Source organism: Canis lupus, chromosome 22 (assembly GCF_003254725.2).
Source record: "Canis lupus dingo isolate Sandy chromosome 22, ASM325472v2, whole genome shotgun sequence".
NCBI lineage: Eukaryota > Metazoa > Chordata > Mammalia > Carnivora > Canidae > Canis > Canis lupus.
In genome coordinates, this window is record NC_064264.1 from 50,240,388 (window position 1) to 50,258,395 (window position 18,008).

The following is an 18,008-nucleotide window of genomic DNA, read 5'->3' on the forward strand; positions in this document are numbered from 1 at the left end:
CAAGTTTTTTTTTTTTTTTTTTTTAAATTTTTATTTATTTATGATAGTCACACAGAGAGAGAGAGAGGCAGAGACATAGGCAGAGGGAGAAGCAGGCTCCATGCACTGGGAGCCCGACGTGGGATTCGATCCCGGGTCTCCAGGATCGTGCCCTGGGCCAAAGGCAGGCGCCAAACCGCTGTGCCACCCCAGGATCCCAGATACCAAGTTTGTTATATATTGTATGGACTTTTAAAAAATTCAGCTTTTCAGATTCGTAGCTATGTCAAGGAGTCCAGTGATTTATTATTATACAACAGCATTATTTCCCTTTTTATCACTAATTGTGGCATTTAAGATCAAATCTTACTATTTTGTCTATTTTGGGGAAAGATTTTTGATGATCTGAGTCTCTTTCAGATATTACCACCCTGATTGGGTGAATTGAACTGATTTCTCAGGTGTATTTATAACTACATTCAACAAGGTACTGAAACCTTAGTTTTCAGGTGCTAAAATAGAATTTTGAATGTTTTGTACACCAGTTATCCCAGATGATATCTTAATTTATTATTTAATATGTTTTACTTTGTTTCTGTGAAATGCTTGTATTTTGTTCTTTCATAGGTTCAAAATTATTTATGAATGTAATTTTCTAGATGACATTTCCACTTAAAATCAGTAATTTTAATTTGGACAGTTTTTAAGATCCTAGAGTTCTAGTTTAGAATGATCTATTTTAACCAATTGAAAGATTAAAAAGTAGAGCCTAAGGATGAAAAACTGAGGCCTGCAGAAATTGTGATGTAAGGTGACACAGATAGCTAATGTGTCTGGAGAGGGCAAATTAGGTGGAAACAGCCAAAGGCCCAGGTTTATAGATTGGACAGTATAGCCACATTTTCCCATTTATATTCTTTTTTGTTATCTTCTTTGAAACTTTGGCTGAGTTCTGTCCTTGTGTCAGAAAGTGACTTGAATGTGCCTGTACAATATAAAGTACTAAATTTAAGTTGTATAGATGAAGAGTCTAAACCATGGTCAGTGGGCCAAATGTGACCTGCTGCCTTTTTTGTAAGTTAAATTTTATTGGCACATAGTCAAGCTCATTCACTTATCTGTTGTCTGGGGCTGCTTTTGCTCTATAACAACAGAATTGTGTAGCTATAGCAAGACCAAATAACCTGCAAAGCCTAAAATATTTACTGTGTGGCCCTTTATAGAAACATTTTGCCAATTCCTGGTATAGAAGGATATCTGGGTCTCCTCAGAGAAGCTAAATGACATGGTCATTATGTTCATTCATGTATTCATTTGATCATTAAAAAATGTTTGTTATCTATGTTTAAGGTATTTGAGGAAGATATAAAAATGAATCAGATGTGTGTCCTGCTCATGAGGAGCTCACAGTCAAGTAAATCAAGTACACAGATGACTTCAATTCAGGGAAGAAAATATTACGAAGAAGTTCGCATTCTCCTTAAATGGAGAGTATTTCCATCAGGGGTTTCATGTTAGAAGAGTGCAGAATATATAAATGATTACTTTCCTTTCTCATGAATTTTCTTATATCCGCTCCTCCATTTCCCTTTCTTAGAGCTATCCCTCAGCCATGCCAGAACACCATGCTGTTCTCAAACATGACTTGTTCTTTGTGTGGTCCATCCTTTTTGTGACTCTGCTCAGGGAACATACTTGTCCTCTCCCACATTTCCAACTACTGCCTGTCTTGAAAGACACAGTTCACATGTTACTTCTACCAGGATAGTTTCTCTATCCCTCTGGTGAGAAATAATGTCTTTCCTCTGTTTTCTAGAGACTTTTTTTTTTTTTACTTTACATATTATGTTAAAATTCTGTATTTTTATTTCCTTGTGAGGCAAGAGACTTGGCCTTATCAGTCTTTCTTTCCCTTTTGTTTTATAGTCTAATGATTTCTACATGTTAGATTCAATGAATGTTATAGAAAGAATAATTATTAAATTAAGAATTATAAAACAATAACATGCAAGAAAATTTTCCTCATCTCACAAAAAGGACTATTTTTTAAAAAGATTTTATTTATTAATAGTCCCAAAAAGGACTGTTTTATAGCCAGAAGGCATTATTGCCATGTTTTGGTTCTCTATGAAACCATGTAGTTCGTGATAACTAGCCTCTTTTTTTTTTTTTTGGCATCGTGGCAAGATTCCTTTTTGGATATAATTTTCGTAGCATTAAAGTCTTTGCCCATTGGAGCATGTGATTTAAAACTCTCCTTTTGGAATATCTGGTTATAGTTGGTAAGTTCAATTAAAAAAATAAATAAATAACAGGGATCCTGGGTGGCTAAGTGGTTGAGTGACTGGCTCAAGGCATGATTCTGGAGTCTCGGAATGGAGTCCCACATTGGGCTCCCTGCATGGAGCCTGCTTCTCCCTCTGCCTATGTCTCTGTTCTCTTTCTCTCTCTGTGTCTTATGAATAAATAAATAAAATCTTAAAAAAAAAAACCCACAACAGCACTGAAATGAAATTGCCTACTGATTTTTGTTAGGCCCTATAAACGTGTGATTGGTGACTAGCCATTGAAATTCAATACTTATTATCACAAACTGAGTTATTTTTAGAAATCTGATTTCCAGTGTAGTGGTGATAGATTACCATGTTGATAGTGACTTTGCAATGAGAAGATGGAATTTTTTTTTTTAAAGTTGAATACTGTGGAGTTCCATTTATTGTAATACTGTATCGTTTGAGATATATAATCAAATATGGAGAGGGAGAGAGAGATCAGGGGAGGGGCAAAGGTAAAGGGAGAAAGAATCTTTTAATTTTTTTTTTTTTTAAAGATTTTATTTATTCATTCATGAGAGATAGAGAGAGAGAGAGAGAGGGAGAGAGGCAGAGACATAGGCAGAGGGAGAAGCAGGCTGCACGCACAAAGCCCGATATGGAACTCAATCCCGGGTCTCCAGGTTCATACCCTGGGCTGAAGGCACGCCCTCAATGCTGAGCCACCCAGGTGTCCCTGGGAGAAGGAATCTTAGGTAAACTCTCACTGAATCTGGAGCCCAACCCAGGGCTTCATCTCAACACCCAGGCCAAAACTAAGAGTTGGCTGCTTAACCAGCTGTGTCACCTAGGCGCCCCTGTTCTGTGTGCTTTTTGTTTGTTTTGTTTTTGTTTTTAGATTTTATTTGAGAGGGAGAGACCATGAACATGGGAGGGGAGGGGGCAGGGAGAAGTAGACTCCTTGCTGAGCAAGGACACTCCCTCCACCTGCCCCGCCCTCCCCCATCTGGGGCTGGATCTCAGGACCCTGAGATCATGACCCGAGCCAAAGGCAGATGCTTAACTAACTGACCCAGGTACTCCTGGTTCTGTGGTTTTTAAATTGCTATTCAAAATCATGCATATTTCTAGAAAAACTAATTGTGCTTTATTGATACATTGTTATTTTTAGTTAACAACCATGAATAATTTCTTGATTTTTCACCCCTGCATTTATGCTATATATTTGCATTAGAAAGTATACAATAAACTTAAAAAAAAAATAACAGCCTTCACTTGGGGCTTTGTGTGGGGTTATTTGTGGGTGCTGGTGACGACTATTCTTTATACTTAATTTACATGCAATGGGATCAGATTATACAATCTGTACTGTACTTGATTTAAACATCATACTTAAAAAAAATAAACATCATACTTTGTTTTTGCTTAAGTCATAGAAAAATAACAAAGCTACAAATAACACTTGTGAAGAAATTTCAGTAATTTTAATGTGCTGAGCCAACAGATTTTATTTCTAGACTGTTTTTCATTATGTATTTATCCTCTGGGCTCCTCATATTCTGAGCAGTAAAAGCAGAGTGATAGGAGGCTATGAGGACTGTTAGAATTAAGAAATATTTTTAGTTTAGGAATGAGCTTTGGGAAGGACAACTACCTGTTCCTGGAAAGAGGAAGTATTGGTTTAAAGAGATTTCATAGGGGCGCCTGGGTGGCTCAGTCAGTTAAGCGCCTGCCTTTGGCTAAAGTCATGATCTCAGGTTCCTGGGATCAAGCCCTGCTCAGTAGAGAGTCTGCTACTCCCTCTCCCTCTGCCTCTCACCCTGCTTGTGTGCATACACTCTCAAATAAATAGATAAAAATCTTTAAAAATTTTTTTGTTCATGAGAGGGATCCCTGGGTGGCGCAGCGGTTTAGCGCCTGCCTTTGGCCCAGGGCGCGATCCTGGAGACCCGGGATCGAATCCCACATCGGGCTCCCGGTGCATGGGGCCTGCTTCTCCCTCTGTCTGTGTCTCTGCCTCTCTCTCTCTCTGTGACTATCATAAATAAATAAAAATTAAAAAAAAAAAAGGAAAAAAAAATAAATTTGTTCATGAGAGACACAGAAGGAGAGAGGCAGAGACACAGGCAGAAGGAGAAGCAGGCTCCATACAGGGAACCTGACATGGGACTGGATCCCTGGTCTCCAGAATCACACCCTGGGCTGAAGGTGGCGCTAAACCGCTGAGCCACCCGGGCCGCCCCAAAAATAAAATCTTTAAAAAATAAATAAATACTTATAAAAAAAGATTTCATAGCGTTCCAAGTTACTTTTTGAGCTTATCTATACACACATATTTTCATAATATTTCATGTTTTAGTGTTACATAGCATTATAAGTTATGGTAATTAGCTTTACGGGAAATTTGTTATATTAAATAACTTCTATTTCACATTTGGGCCTTGCCCATGTATATATCACTTATAGATGGTGAGTTCTATCCACAATGCTCAGCATTGGGAGTATAGAGAACAGCAAGCAGGTTAGATTTGATGATTGTATTCTTTTATCTCCTTTCATTGGACACTTTTTAACAGGATAAGGATTATAATAGTAATTAGGTATAATTTTTCTATCCATTGTATTAATCAAAAATTGAAAAAAATAGGTATAACATCCAGTGTAGGCAAGTGTACAGGACAACTGTCTTGTTCTTTGGAGTGTAAATTATTTTAGGGTTTGAGGAGGGTGCCAGAAATTTGCTAGTATCTATCAAAATTTAAAATGTATGTACTCTTTGATCTGACAAGTATAGTCTTAGGAACTTCACCTGCAAAGATAAATTTTAAAAAATGTTCACGGTAAGTTTGCTTATAATAGCAGAATTTGGAAATAAATTAACATTTTTTCATCTATAAAGTGAAAAGAATGACCTCTATCTGCAGGGTTGTTGTAAAGATGGGAAATCACATACATAGAGAACTTACCACACAGTCTGACACTGCTAGGCAAATCATCTTAAGCATTACAGTTGTTAATAATTACTTCATTTATTTATTTATTTATTAAAAATTATTTACATTTTAGATTTATTTATTCATGAGAGAGGCACACACAGAGAGGCAGAGCCACAGGCAGAGGGAGAAGCAGGCTCTTCGCTGGGAGCCTGATGTGGGACTTGATCCCGGATCCCAGGATCAGGACCGGAACCCAACCGCTGAGCCACCCAGGCATCCATAATAATTACTTTAGTAGAAAGAGACCTATTGAAGAGTTTTTAGGACAATGAGATGGTTGAAATTAGTACTTTTGCATAATTAATCAGATAGTTTCTTTTGTGAATTTTGTGAATTTAGATTTTTTTCCTGTTGAGATTAATAGTTTGGTAGAATTATACTGCTATATGTATGTCCATGATACTGTAGTTTATGAACTATTTTGACGCATGATTTCTTTCACTCATGCAACCACTGAAGCTGGATATTATGAACTCTGTATAACAAAAGGAAAACAGTGACTCAGGTGCAGTGACCTCCCAATAGTCACACTATGCTAGTAAGTAACAGAGTCAGGACTTGACACAGGTTAGCTGATTTTTGGGTAGGGAACACTTGAAAAAATAAAACAAAAAACTGTACCCTACTTGGCTAAGTTGGAAAGAGAGAGCATTTAAAGAGAAGCCAAAAGTGAAGACCAAAATAATGTTACCCACTTAGGCAAAGCCCATAGAAACCTTTTCCTTCACTTTGTTGTAGTACAGGTAGCACAGGTAGATTGTAGGAAAAGAACTTATGTAGGTAGAAACTGGAAGACAGCATGTTGCTAGGTTTTCTTCAGTTATGGGGTTGTAATCCATAGAGTCTTATTAGAGTTTGGAAGTATGTTAGAAGTGCTTTGTAACTAATACAATAATTTTGAAGTTAGGAAGTTGGCCAATGGTTTCATTTAACAATATTTTTGTTCTTAAAATAGTATAGAGTAATTTAAAGGGATTCATATGATACCTATTCACTTGTAGTTGTAAAAGCTTTTTTTTCTTTTTTTTAAAGTAGGACCTTGCAAGTCCAGAATTGTATATAACTCTGATTTTATTTATGTGGGCTGTGATCTAGGTAACTCACTGAAGTTTTTTGTCCATGGCTATTGAAATTTATTTGTATTATGGCTTAAGAGAGTTGAGAAATATGGGGCCCCTGGGTGGCTTAGTTGGTTGTGTGTCTGTCTCTTGATTTTAGCTCAGGTCATGATCTCAGGGTTGGGAGATTGAGCCCTGCCTCTGGCTCCAAGCTGGACATGGAGCCTGCTTAAGTTTCTATCTCTTTCTCTTTGTCTCTTCCCTCTACCCCTCCCCTTTACTGCTGCCACCCCCTCTTCCACCCTTGTACACTTTCTCTCTCTCTTAAAAAAAGTTGAGAAATGTTATTAATACTAGTGTATTTTATAGATACAGGTTTAGCTACATTTTTGTAGTGTTAGTAGAATTCACATTTTGGATACAGGTCTTTGATTTTATTATGTTAAAATTAAAAAATTTTTGAAAGTGTAAAATCTTAAATTTAAGTCACATGTATATGTTGAAAGAGGTTTCCTTCATCTGTGAAACTCTGACCCCAGCTTCCAGTTTAAATCCCTGGAGGCTACCACTGTACCACTGCAACCATATTTATATCCTTTTGGAGTGAGGGAGTGTGTGTTATAATTTTGCTATAGATTTGTTATGTAGGGTACTCTTATTTGCCGAAGTAGGATTTTTGTGTATAAGAAAAAAAGTGGCACAGAATGTTTCTTGCCTTCCCCCTGGCTCTTAAAAATAGGTATAGGATATGAACCTTCAGATATGCTAGTACCATTCTTATTTTATCTTCCTGACAGTCTGTGATGTATTATTCTTATCCTTGGTTTTAAGAAGAGAGAATAAGCTCAGAAATAAATGCCTTGCCCAGTATCACATAGCTAGTAAATGAGAGTATAGTTTCTAACAAAAGTATAAATTCCATACCCAGTAAATGTTCCAAGCTGCTTCAAAGATGAATTGAAATGAGATCAGGTTGTTAGTGTTTTCTGTTTTATTTTTTTAAAAGATAGCTTTGGATGGTTCCTATTTTTGCTCTTGGAGACTTTTATCTTTTTGCTCACTGCCCCCCCTATTGGTGTGCCATTTTTAAGGTCTAAAAACAATTATTGTTGTTTTTCTGATCTTTGATCTTGGACACAAGTGAAAGTGTCTTCACTTGGATTTGCTGACTTTGTAAGTAAAGTATTTGAGTGAACTGATAGAGCTACAGAATAGTCATTGATACTTTTTACTGCTTTGTGATATACTTATGTTGAATTAATCTGGTCTCTATGGATTTAGAAGAAAAAGTTCAATGACTCTTTCTTTCTGACAATTTTATATTTGTAATTGTGACTCTTAAATGTCATGTTCAGCAGAATTGATGAAAACCAGTGCAAGTAGCTTCACAAAACCATTGTTGTAACAGAATGTGCTTTGAAATGTTTGAGAACATGTTTCATTTCCTGCATGTTGGATGAGGGTTAACTTCTAGATATTTATTGAAGAATTTGAAGATGATGTTGAGTAGAATGCTCTCCCAACATGGATACTTGAAAAATCCTCCTTTATTTCTAGGGAGTTTAGGATTGTTGGGTTGGGGGCGACTTCAGTAGGAAGGTTAAGAATCTGGGATTTCATGAAAAAAAAAAAAAAAAAGTGATTCAGTGAGGTTGGGATTTTCTAAACTTTGCTTAAAGTTCAAATAGCTTGAATTTACTCAAGCTTTCCTTCTCTTGCTCCTTACTGTTCCCTTGCACTTATTAGGCTAGTCTGGAATCAGAGTTAAAATTCTTGCTCTGCCATGTTGTAGCTATAGGATCTTGGACAAGTTGCTTAATGTTGAACTCTCAAGACTCTCAAGAGTCTTATGCTTACAGTATGCACAGTATGCATTTCTCCATCTGACTCTTTATATTGAAAACATATCTCTTGCAGTCAGCTTGTAGATGGGTTGTATTTTTTAAATCATTCTCATAATCTGCACCTTTAATTGTAGTGTTTAGTCTGTTTATTGGTTTGTCTTATTTTCGTTAATAACGGCTTTACTGAGGTATAATTCCTGTGTACTACTACTCACCCTTTTGTGATAAGTAGTTCAGTGCTTTTTTAGTATTGTCATGCATCTGTGTACACTCACCGATATGCAGTTTCAGTAAGATAGGTTAGCATTTATATGACTGGGTTTATGGCTACCATTTTCTTTTTCTGGTTATGTCATTACTTCCTTTCTGTTTTCCTTTCTTATTTTATTTGGATTATCTTAATTTTTGGAATTCCATTTAAATTTACTTATTAAGACCTTTTACATTTTTTTAAAAAGATTTTTAAAAATTTATATAACAGAGAGAGAGAGAGAGAGAGAGAGCCAGCATGAGCATGGGGGAGGGTAGAGGGAGAGGGAGAAACAGACTCCCTGCTGAGTGGGGAGTACCACCTGTGAGGCTTGATCCCAGGACCCCAGATCATGACCAAAGCAGGAGGCAGGCACTTAACTGACTGAGCCACCCAGGTACCTCAGACCTTTTATTTCTTAGTGGTTTTTCTAAGTATTGCAATATACATCCTTAACTTTATAGTCTATTTAGAATTAATATTATACCATTTACCATTTTTAGGTGAAATGTAGAAATGTTACAATGTGTATAGTCCTCTTCCCCTGTCTTTCCATCGGCATTCTCTGAAATACCATTCTCTGAAATACCACTGTCATGTGTATTTCATCTGCATAGATTATACATTCCATAGGATAATGTCATAACTTTTGCTTTAAATATGTTTGAGGTGAGTTAGGACATTTCCTTCATTAATGACCCAAACGTCAGTCTCTTGAAATTAAGAGTGATTTTCATTTTGGCCTATTTTTAGGGTACCTTGAAGAAATTATGTTTTGTTTTTATTTCTTTTATTATATACATATTTAATTGTGGTATATCATGTATAACATAGAATTACCTATTTTACCATTTAAAAAATATGGAATGCTTCATGAATTTGCATGTCATCTTTGTGTGGGGGCCATGCTAATAATCTTCTCTATCCTTCCAATTTTAGTATATATGGGCCCCTTTTCATCATTATTAAAAAAAATTTGAGAGAGAATGAGTGAGCACGTGAGCAAGGAGAGGGGTAGAGGAAGAGGGGGAGAGAATCCCAAGCTGGCTCTCTGTTGCTGAGCATGGAGCCTGACATGGGGATTGATCCCAGGACCCTGAGCTGTATGGACCAGAGCATATGGTTGGTGAAGGTTTGTGATAGCCAGCAGCAGTCTCAGCTGGATGAGGGCAACCATAGAAATGGAAGAAGTTTTTACGTCTGGGATTACTGAGACAAGTGGCAGGAAAACAGGTGGATACAATAACTGGCAGCTTGACATGTGCATGCAGAGAGAAGGGGTGTTGCTTCAGTGCTCAGGCAGTGGAGACTGAAAGAACTTGAATGTTATTTGGCGGGAGTTTAATCTGAAGATTTTCTTTGTGACAGTTTGACTCCATTATCTCTTCCCCATAAATTCTAGTAAAATTAAAAAAAAAAATGAGGTCATGACCTGAGCTGAAATCAGGATTTGGATGCACAACTGATTGAGCAACCCAGGCGCCCCACATTTTCACCATTTTTAAGTGTACAATTCAGTTGCATTAAGTACATTTACAGTGTATAACTATCACTACTATTTATGTCTAGAAAGTTTTCATCATCCGAAAATGAAACTTTGCAGCCATTAAACAATAACTCCCTCTCACTCCCACCGGTGCCCTTGTAAGGTCTGTTTTACTTGCTGTCTTTATGAATTTGCCTATTCTAGGTGACTCTTATAAGTGGAATCATAGAATATTTTACCTTTTGTTTCTGGCTTATTTGACTGAGCATAATGTCTTTAAGCTTCATCCTTGTTGTAGCGTGTGTCACAATTTCATTGCATTCTAAGTCTGATAAAATCCATGGTATGGCTGTAGCACATTTTCATCTGCCATCTGTTGATCGTCCCAACTTTTACATGAGTAAAAGGCTGGAAATCATGCTTTTTAATACTCTTGTATCACTGAAGCTTTCAGGAAGTGTTTTTTTTTTTTTTTTTGATTTTATTTATTTATTCATGAGAGACAAACAGAGAGGGAGGCAGAGACACAAGCAGAGGGAGAAGCAGGCTCCAGTCCGGGAGCCTGACGTGGGACTCGATCCTGGGTCTCCAGGATCACGCCCTGGGCCGAAGGTGGCGCTAAACTGCTGAGCCACCTGGGCTGCCCAGTAAATGCTTGTTAACTATTTGATAGGTGAGAGAAGTTGCTGAATTAAAACTTGGAATTCTAGAAATAAATAGAGAAAGACACTTGGAGAAACTTCTCTGTGTTTTTAGGTTGTAATGCTGTTTTTAACTTTCACTAACTTAGTGATCTCTTAAAGTTGAATTTCAACTATTTATTTGTATATAACCCCTAAACTTGGAATTCAATAGGAAAGATTTTTTGTTGTTCTAGTGAACATAATAGATTGAAGATTTTGTCAGATTTAATAAAGTACATTATCACCGTTACATATAGTTAATGATGCTTAATGCCTCAAATACATTCTAAAATTAAGCTTTTAAGTGCATGTTTTCTAAAATGGACTGAGGCAGAAATAACGAGATGATTGCTGGGGTTTTGTTTTTGGACTGGACCTTATCTAAAGATACTGTTTATTTTTTTTAATATCTTCCCTTTTATTTTATACTTTAAAAAAATTTTTTATTTATTTATGATAGTCACACAGAGAGAGAGAGAGAGGCAAAGACACAGGCAGAGGGAGAAGCAGGATCCATGCACCGGGAGCCCGACGTGGGACTCGATACCGAGTCTCCAGGATCGCGCCCTGGGCCAAAGGCAGGCGCTAAACCGCTGCGCCACCCAGGGATCCCTAAAGATATTGTTAAAAAGTTCCTGAGGCACCATATTGAAGCACAGTGTGTGATATGCTAATTTGCTAAGCAAAGAATATTCTATTCTTATGTATGCACAATTCCCAACATACTAATGGCATATTTGTTTGAACCTCTGAGTATGTGCTCCCATTTATATTTTCTTAGCTTTTTATTTAGTTCTTCACATGCTCCCCAAATTTGAGAAATGCAGTGCCAAAAGGTAACTGGGTTACCTCTTTAGAGAAGGTGGCAGCAAAAAACCTCTCTGAGAGGATGACGCTTAAGCTGAAATGTCATGGGAGAAGAGCTTTCTTTCTTTCTTTTTTAAAAAATATTTTATTTATTTATTCATGAGAGACAGAGAGGGGGAGAGAGAGAGAGAGAAAGAGAGAGGCAGAGACACAGGCAGAGGGAGAAGCAGGCTCCATGAGAGAGCCTGATGTGGGACTCAATCCCAGGACTCAAGGATCACGCCCTGGGCTGAAGGCAGATGCTTAACCGCTGAGCCACCCAGGTATCCCAAGGGAGAAGAGCTTTCTAGTTTGAAAGAGCAAGATTTCTTTGAGTACACTTCCCCTCCTCATTTTGGCATCATTTTTGGCCTTATTTATAATTACATGTCAAGGGCAGCCCCGGTGGCGCAGCGGTTTAGTGCCGCCTGCAGCCCAGGGCGTGATCTGGAGACTGGATCGAGTCCCACGTCAGGCTCTCTGTATGGTGCCTGCTTCTCCCTCTGCCTGTGTCTCTGCCTCTCTCTCTCTGTCTCTATGAATAAATAAATAAAATCTTAAAAAATTACATGTCAAATCAAGGACCTTTACTTATTTATCTCCGAATTCCTGTTGTTTATTTCTTTACATACTAGTCATAAATAATTCTTTGCCAATTTAAATGGAATTTTTATATACATTTACAAATATGAGATAAACTTTGGAAAGGGGCTTTAATCTCCTTGCTGTTCACTCTAAGCTCATTTGAAATACATTTTTATTTTTAGAAATAACAAATATTTGTTAGGGTATATATCTTATGTATTTTACATGAAAAAAATCTTACATTGGATGTCTATATATGACAGTATAATATTCATATTTGTTAATGGTGAATTAGTTTTGCAATCTTTATGCTTTGGAGTTATAACTTGGGCCCATATTTATTAGTGAAGTATATAAAGACTGTTTTTTTTTTTTTTTTAAGATTTTATTTATTTGGGAGAGACAGAGAGAGAGGCAGAGACACTGGCAGAGGGAGAAGCAGGCTCTTTGCAGGAGCCTGATGCAGAACTCAATCCTGGATCCCAGGATCATGACCTGAGCTGAAAGCAGCTGCCCAACTGCTGAGCCACCTAGGTGTCCAGGACTGTGGTTTTTATAATCATTCCTGCTCTTACTATCCTTTATCACACCATTTAAAAGCAAAAGTAATTTATTTATTTATAAAAGATTTATTTATTTTTTTTAGAGAGAGTGAATGAGCTAGTGCAAGTGCGAGTGAGGTATGTGAGCAGCAGGAAAGAAACTCAAGCAGACTTCCCACTGAATGTGGAACCTGATGTGGGGTTTGATTTCATTACTCTGAGCAGAAACCAAGAATCGGATACTTCAACAACTGAGCCACCTAGGTTCTCCAAAGCAAAAGCAATTTTAAAAGTGAATAGTAGAGCAAGATGAAAGGAAATAAGGCATTTAGATAAAGCAAGAGTTTAGGCAACAAGATTGATTGTGAGCATGATACAAGTGGATGATATTTCTCCAAAGGATGAAATTTCTACCTTTAGTAGATTGTTAAATTGTTGAGTACTTATTGTGTGCCAGGTGCTATGCTAAGTACTTGTACTAACTCCATTTCCTTTTTATTTTTTAATTAAATTTTTTAGAGAGAGAGGTGGGAGGGGCAGCAGGAGAGGGAGAGAAAGAAATGTAAGTAGGCTCCACGCCCAGTGTGGAGGTGGATACAGGGCTCGATCTTACAATCCTGAGATCATGATCTGAGCCAAAATCAAGAATCAGACACTTAACCAACTGAGCCACCCAGGCGCTCCTCTATTTGCTTTTTGTAACTGTTCTGCAGGTGGATAGTAATGTGTTCACTTTATAAGTGTAAGAGGTAGAAGGAAGGTGGTGAGTATAAGCAAGTTGCTCAAGGTCATACAGCTGTTAGTGCCAGGGTAAAAAGATTGGAATGGAGGCTTACCTACTCTCTGTTACTCTCTACTGTTACTGGGCTATATGCCCTCTGAAAGAGATTCTACAACTTTTTGCAGCAAAAAACAAAATCTTAAACTGTTTTCAACTTTTTTCCTCACCCGTGATTATGTTTTCCCTGTAAGACCATAATTTTATAATTTGTTATAACTTTATAACAAGTTAAGCCTCTTGGTATCTTCAGATTGCTGAACATTTTGATACCTAAAGGGACTATATAAAGAGTTGTCTGTAAAAGTTCAGGTTTCCTCCCTAAAAGCTAGAATTTGGGAAAAGTAGCAGATGAAATAAGAAAAGCACAAAGAAGAAGTTAGAAAACAGTGGAAGCAATAATGGTGGTTTGTAGTAGAGCCTTTGTTTTATTTTTTATTTATTTTAAAAAAATATTTTTTTATTCATTCATGAGAGAGAGAGAGAGTGAGGCAGAGACACAGGCAGAGGGAGAAGCAGGTTCCATGAGGGAGCCCAATATGGGACTTGATCCCAGGAATCCAGGATCGTGCCCCGAGACGAAGGCAGATGCCCAATCACTGAGCCACCCAGGCGTACCTGTAGTAGAGTCTTTAGTGTAGTAGTTCTGGTTACAGTCTGTGGCAGCTACAGCACAGTCCAGAACACACTTGGTGGAGGACTCAGTTTCTAGATGCCTTGGCCAGTGTAGTTTTAATAAATGGGTATAGAGGCTGTAATAGCCTTAACAGAATTTGGTAGAGGTTAAAAACAGCAACGTGGATGATCTGTGGATATTAAAAGATATGAAATAAGGAATAAGAAGAGCTAGAAGATAAAACAGTTACCCGAGGTGCCAAAACAGTGACCAGTAATGCAGAAATTCGTATCCTATAGAAGGTGGACAAATGTGTTTACCCCTGAGCAAATTATTTGGATCAGTGTACATTTTCATTAAGGTAAAAGAATGTCAAGAGTGCTGGACTTGTGATGCATAGGCAGGTAAACTTCTGAGTAAGACTCGACCTTGCTAAATGGGACTCTGATAGGAGGAGGAGGAGGAGGATTTGGGTTCTTAGTGAACTAATTATTCTGTTTTGGGGGGATTGTCTGATAATATGAAAAGTATTTCCTATGTGCTTTTTAAAAATCTTTATGTGCTCTTGTGTTATCATTACCTCTAACTTATAGATGAAGGAATTGAACCAAATAAAATAATTTTCCTAGGGCTCCTGGGTAGATCAGCCAGTTAAGTGTCTGACTCTTGGTTTCAGCTCAGGTTGTGATGTTAGGGTCATGAAATTGAGCCCAACCTCAGGCTCTGCACTGAGCAGGGAGTCTGCTTGAGATTCTTTCCCTCTCTGTCTCTCTCTAATAAATAATTAAAATCTTTTAAAAATGAGATGTATGTGTGTGCCTGGGTATCTCAGTCAAGGTTAAACATCTGACTTTGACTCCGGTCATGTTCTCAGGGTCCGGGGATGGAGCCCTTTGTCTGGCTCCCTGCTCAGCAGGGAGTCTACTTCTCCCTCTCCCTCTGCCCCTCTCCCTGCTCATGCTCTCACTCTCTCTCAAATTAAAAAAAAAAAAGAAAAAAGCAAAGAAAGTAATTTTCCTAAACACATAATAGTAGATGATCACTTCTTTTGATTGAAGTCTATTATTTCAAGCCTGGAGGGTTCTAGAAAGCTGGTTTAACTTCATATATTGTGTGGAAAATTAAGATTTACTCAGCATCCATAAAGAGAAAATAGATTTTTAATGTGTTATTTGTGATACTTATTGGATTAATTTTGAGGGGAGCTTTAAGAAGCTAGCATGCTTTTTAGGTCATCAGAGAATGATAAACTTAATATTTTTTTATTTTTTTTTAATATTTTTTTAATTTTTTTTATTTATTTATGATAGTTACAGAGAGAGAGAGAGAGAGAGGGAGGCAGAGACACAGGCAGAGGGAGAAGCAGGCTCCATGCACCGGAAGCCCGACGTGGGATTCGATCCCGGGTCTCCGGGATCACGCCCTGGGCCAAAGGCAGGCGCCAAACCGCTGCGCCACCCAGGGATCCCTGAGAATGATAAACTTATATTCAAACAGGAGCACCTGGGTGGCTCAGTCAGTTGAGCATCTATCTGCCTTTGGCTCAGGTGATGATCCTTGGGTCTTAGGATTGAGCCCCGTAGGGGGCTCCCTGCTCAGTGGGGAGTCTGCTTCTCCCTCTCCCTCTGCTGTTCCCCATGCTTGTGCTCTCTTGCTCTCTCTGTCAAAAGAATAAATGAAATTAAAAAAAAAACACACATATATTGAAACATGTTAATATTATAGGTGCTTACATATAGTATTTAGACAAATGTCACATAATAACTCAAAATAGTAAATTAATATATTAATGATACCTTCATTCCATTGCTCCATATTTTGAAATTTTCATTAAAAATATTTTATTTAGGGATCCCGGGGTGGCGCAGCGGTTTGGCGCCTGCCTTTGGCCCAGGGCGCGATCCTGGAGACCCGGGATCGAATCCCACGTCGGGCTCCCCGTGCATGGAGCCTGCTTCTCCCTCTGCCTGTGTCTCTGCCTCTCTCTCTCTCTCTCTCTCTCTCTCTCTCTCTCTGTGTCATAAATAAATAAAAAATTTAAAAAAAGAAAAAAAATATTTTATTTAGGTCCCTCAGTGGCTCAGTCTGTTGGGTGTCTGCCTTCTGCTCAGGTCATGATCTCCGGCTCAGGTCATGATCTCCGGCTTCAGGGATTGAGCAGGGAGTCTGCTTCTGTTCTCTTCAGCGCCTCCCCCTCCCCCTGCTTGTGCACACACGTCCTCTCTCTCTCTCTCTCTCTCTCTCTCTGTCAAATAAATCTTAAAAAAATATTCTATTTATGAAAACCATAATTTATTTTTTTAAAGTAAGTTCTAGGGGTGCCTGAGTGACTCAGTTGGTTAAACATCTTGCCTTTGGCTTAGGTCATGATCTGGCTCCCCACTCAGAAAGGAGACAGTTTCTCTCTCTGCCCCTACCTCTGCTCATGCTTTCTCTTTTTCACTCTCACTCTCTCTTTCAAATAAGTAAATCTTAAAAAAAAAAAAAAAAAAAAAAGTAAGTTCTACATCTAATATGGAGCTCAAACTCATGACCCCAGGATCAAGAGCCCCATTCTGGGGCATCTGCCTTCAGTTCAGGCCCTCATCCTGGGGTTCTGGGATTGAACCCCAAATCGGGCTCCCTGCTAAGCAGGAAGTCTGCTTCTCTCCCTCTGCCATTCCCTCCCTTGTGCTCTCTGGCTCTATCTCTGTCAAATACATAACTAAAATCTTAAACAAAACAAAACTGTATCCTCTTACAACTGAGCCGGCCTGGCACCCCTGAAAATCATAATTTATTTCAAAAGTTAATAACAGATACTAGATGTCTATACATATTTTATTTTAGGTTTTCCTACTGTAAATTGCAGATGATATTATAGTGAATAGGCTAACATTTTTAGCGCCAATAAATGAGGCTCTGCTTATATAAAGCAAATATTTTATTTTGAGATCTAAATCATTAGTTTATATGATAATTTTTTCTTTTTCTTTTTTTAAAAGATTTTAAAATTTATTTATTTATGAGAGAGAGAGAGAGAGAGGCAGAGAGAGAGAGAGAAGCAGAGAGAGAAGCAGAGACCTAGGCAGAATGAGAAGCTGGCTCCATGCAGGGAGCCCAATGTGGGACTCAATCCCTGGACTCCAGGATCATGCCCTAGGCCAAAGGCAGGCCCTAAACTGCTGAGCCACCCAGGGATCCCTGATAATTTTTTTCTTAACAAACTTCTAAAGTTCTCAGTCTTTTCGAGTTCCAGGTGAGCTTTATATAACTAAGTCTGAATTTGTTGACTGAGTAATGAAAAAATCAATAATTTAGTATGTTGTTGATTTTTTTTTTCTTTTTAGATAACTAGACATCTTATTTTCACTCTTAGGAAATTGTTTGAAGTCATGACAACTTTGAAACAGGTCACACAAATCTTAACTAAAGCTGACCATGTTGACAGTCATGTTTTGCACAATATTTTTAGTTGAGGAAGTGTAGAAATTTCATGTTTGTCTTAGCTTTTCTGTCTCTGAGGTATTTTAAGTGGTGACAGGGCTGCTCTGTTACTGTTTTGCAGCTAGCTCTTTTAATTGATGTTGAATTGTGGCTTTCCGTGCACACAGGGTTAAGTAAAAGGGCTGCAGTCATCTAGTGAGCATTTTCCTTTAATGTGCTCATTAGTGGTGGCAAGTCCAGGTTTCAGCACATGCCAGTAATTTACATTTCATTGCCGAGTGGCTACCCTTGTTCAAGAGTTGTTTCTAAGCCCGAAGAATATATATTGGGAATAAACAGAGTAGAAGAATTGAAAGCCAAATACCCTGCCAGGCTTTTCAGTTGGTTCTGAAGCTTCCAGTGGATCTCTGATTAGCAATGCATGAAGCAGGATGAAAATGCAAAGATGAGGCCTACAAATGTAGTCCCAGGTAGGCTCTCCCCTTAAACCTACTCTTTTTGTGACTACTTTTCCATTTAATTTTCCCCAGATTCTTCTTCCAAGGCCAACTTTCTGTTAAAGTGAAAATATTCTATAGACCTAGGAAGTAAACAATAGAGGATCAATCTGCTTCCTTTACCCCTTCTAAGTATGAAGCGAAGTCTG

At 38.1% G+C, this 18,008-nt stretch overlaps 1 protein-coding gene and 1 non-coding gene across 7 annotated transcripts in view; one reads left to right on the plus strand and one right to left on the minus strand.

The window, feature by feature from the left end:
- Positions 1 to 18,008, plus strand: part of PCCA (propionyl-CoA carboxylase subunit alpha) — a 462,094-nt gene that overhangs the window by 122,105 nt on the left and 321,981 nt on the right. The gene's annotated exons all lie outside the window — the stretch shown is intronic.
- LOC112656175 (U6 spliceosomal RNA) lies at positions 9,256 to 9,360 on the minus strand. The gene has a single exon (XR_003134168.1). It is a non-coding gene; the product is annotated as a U6 spliceosomal RNA (small nuclear RNA).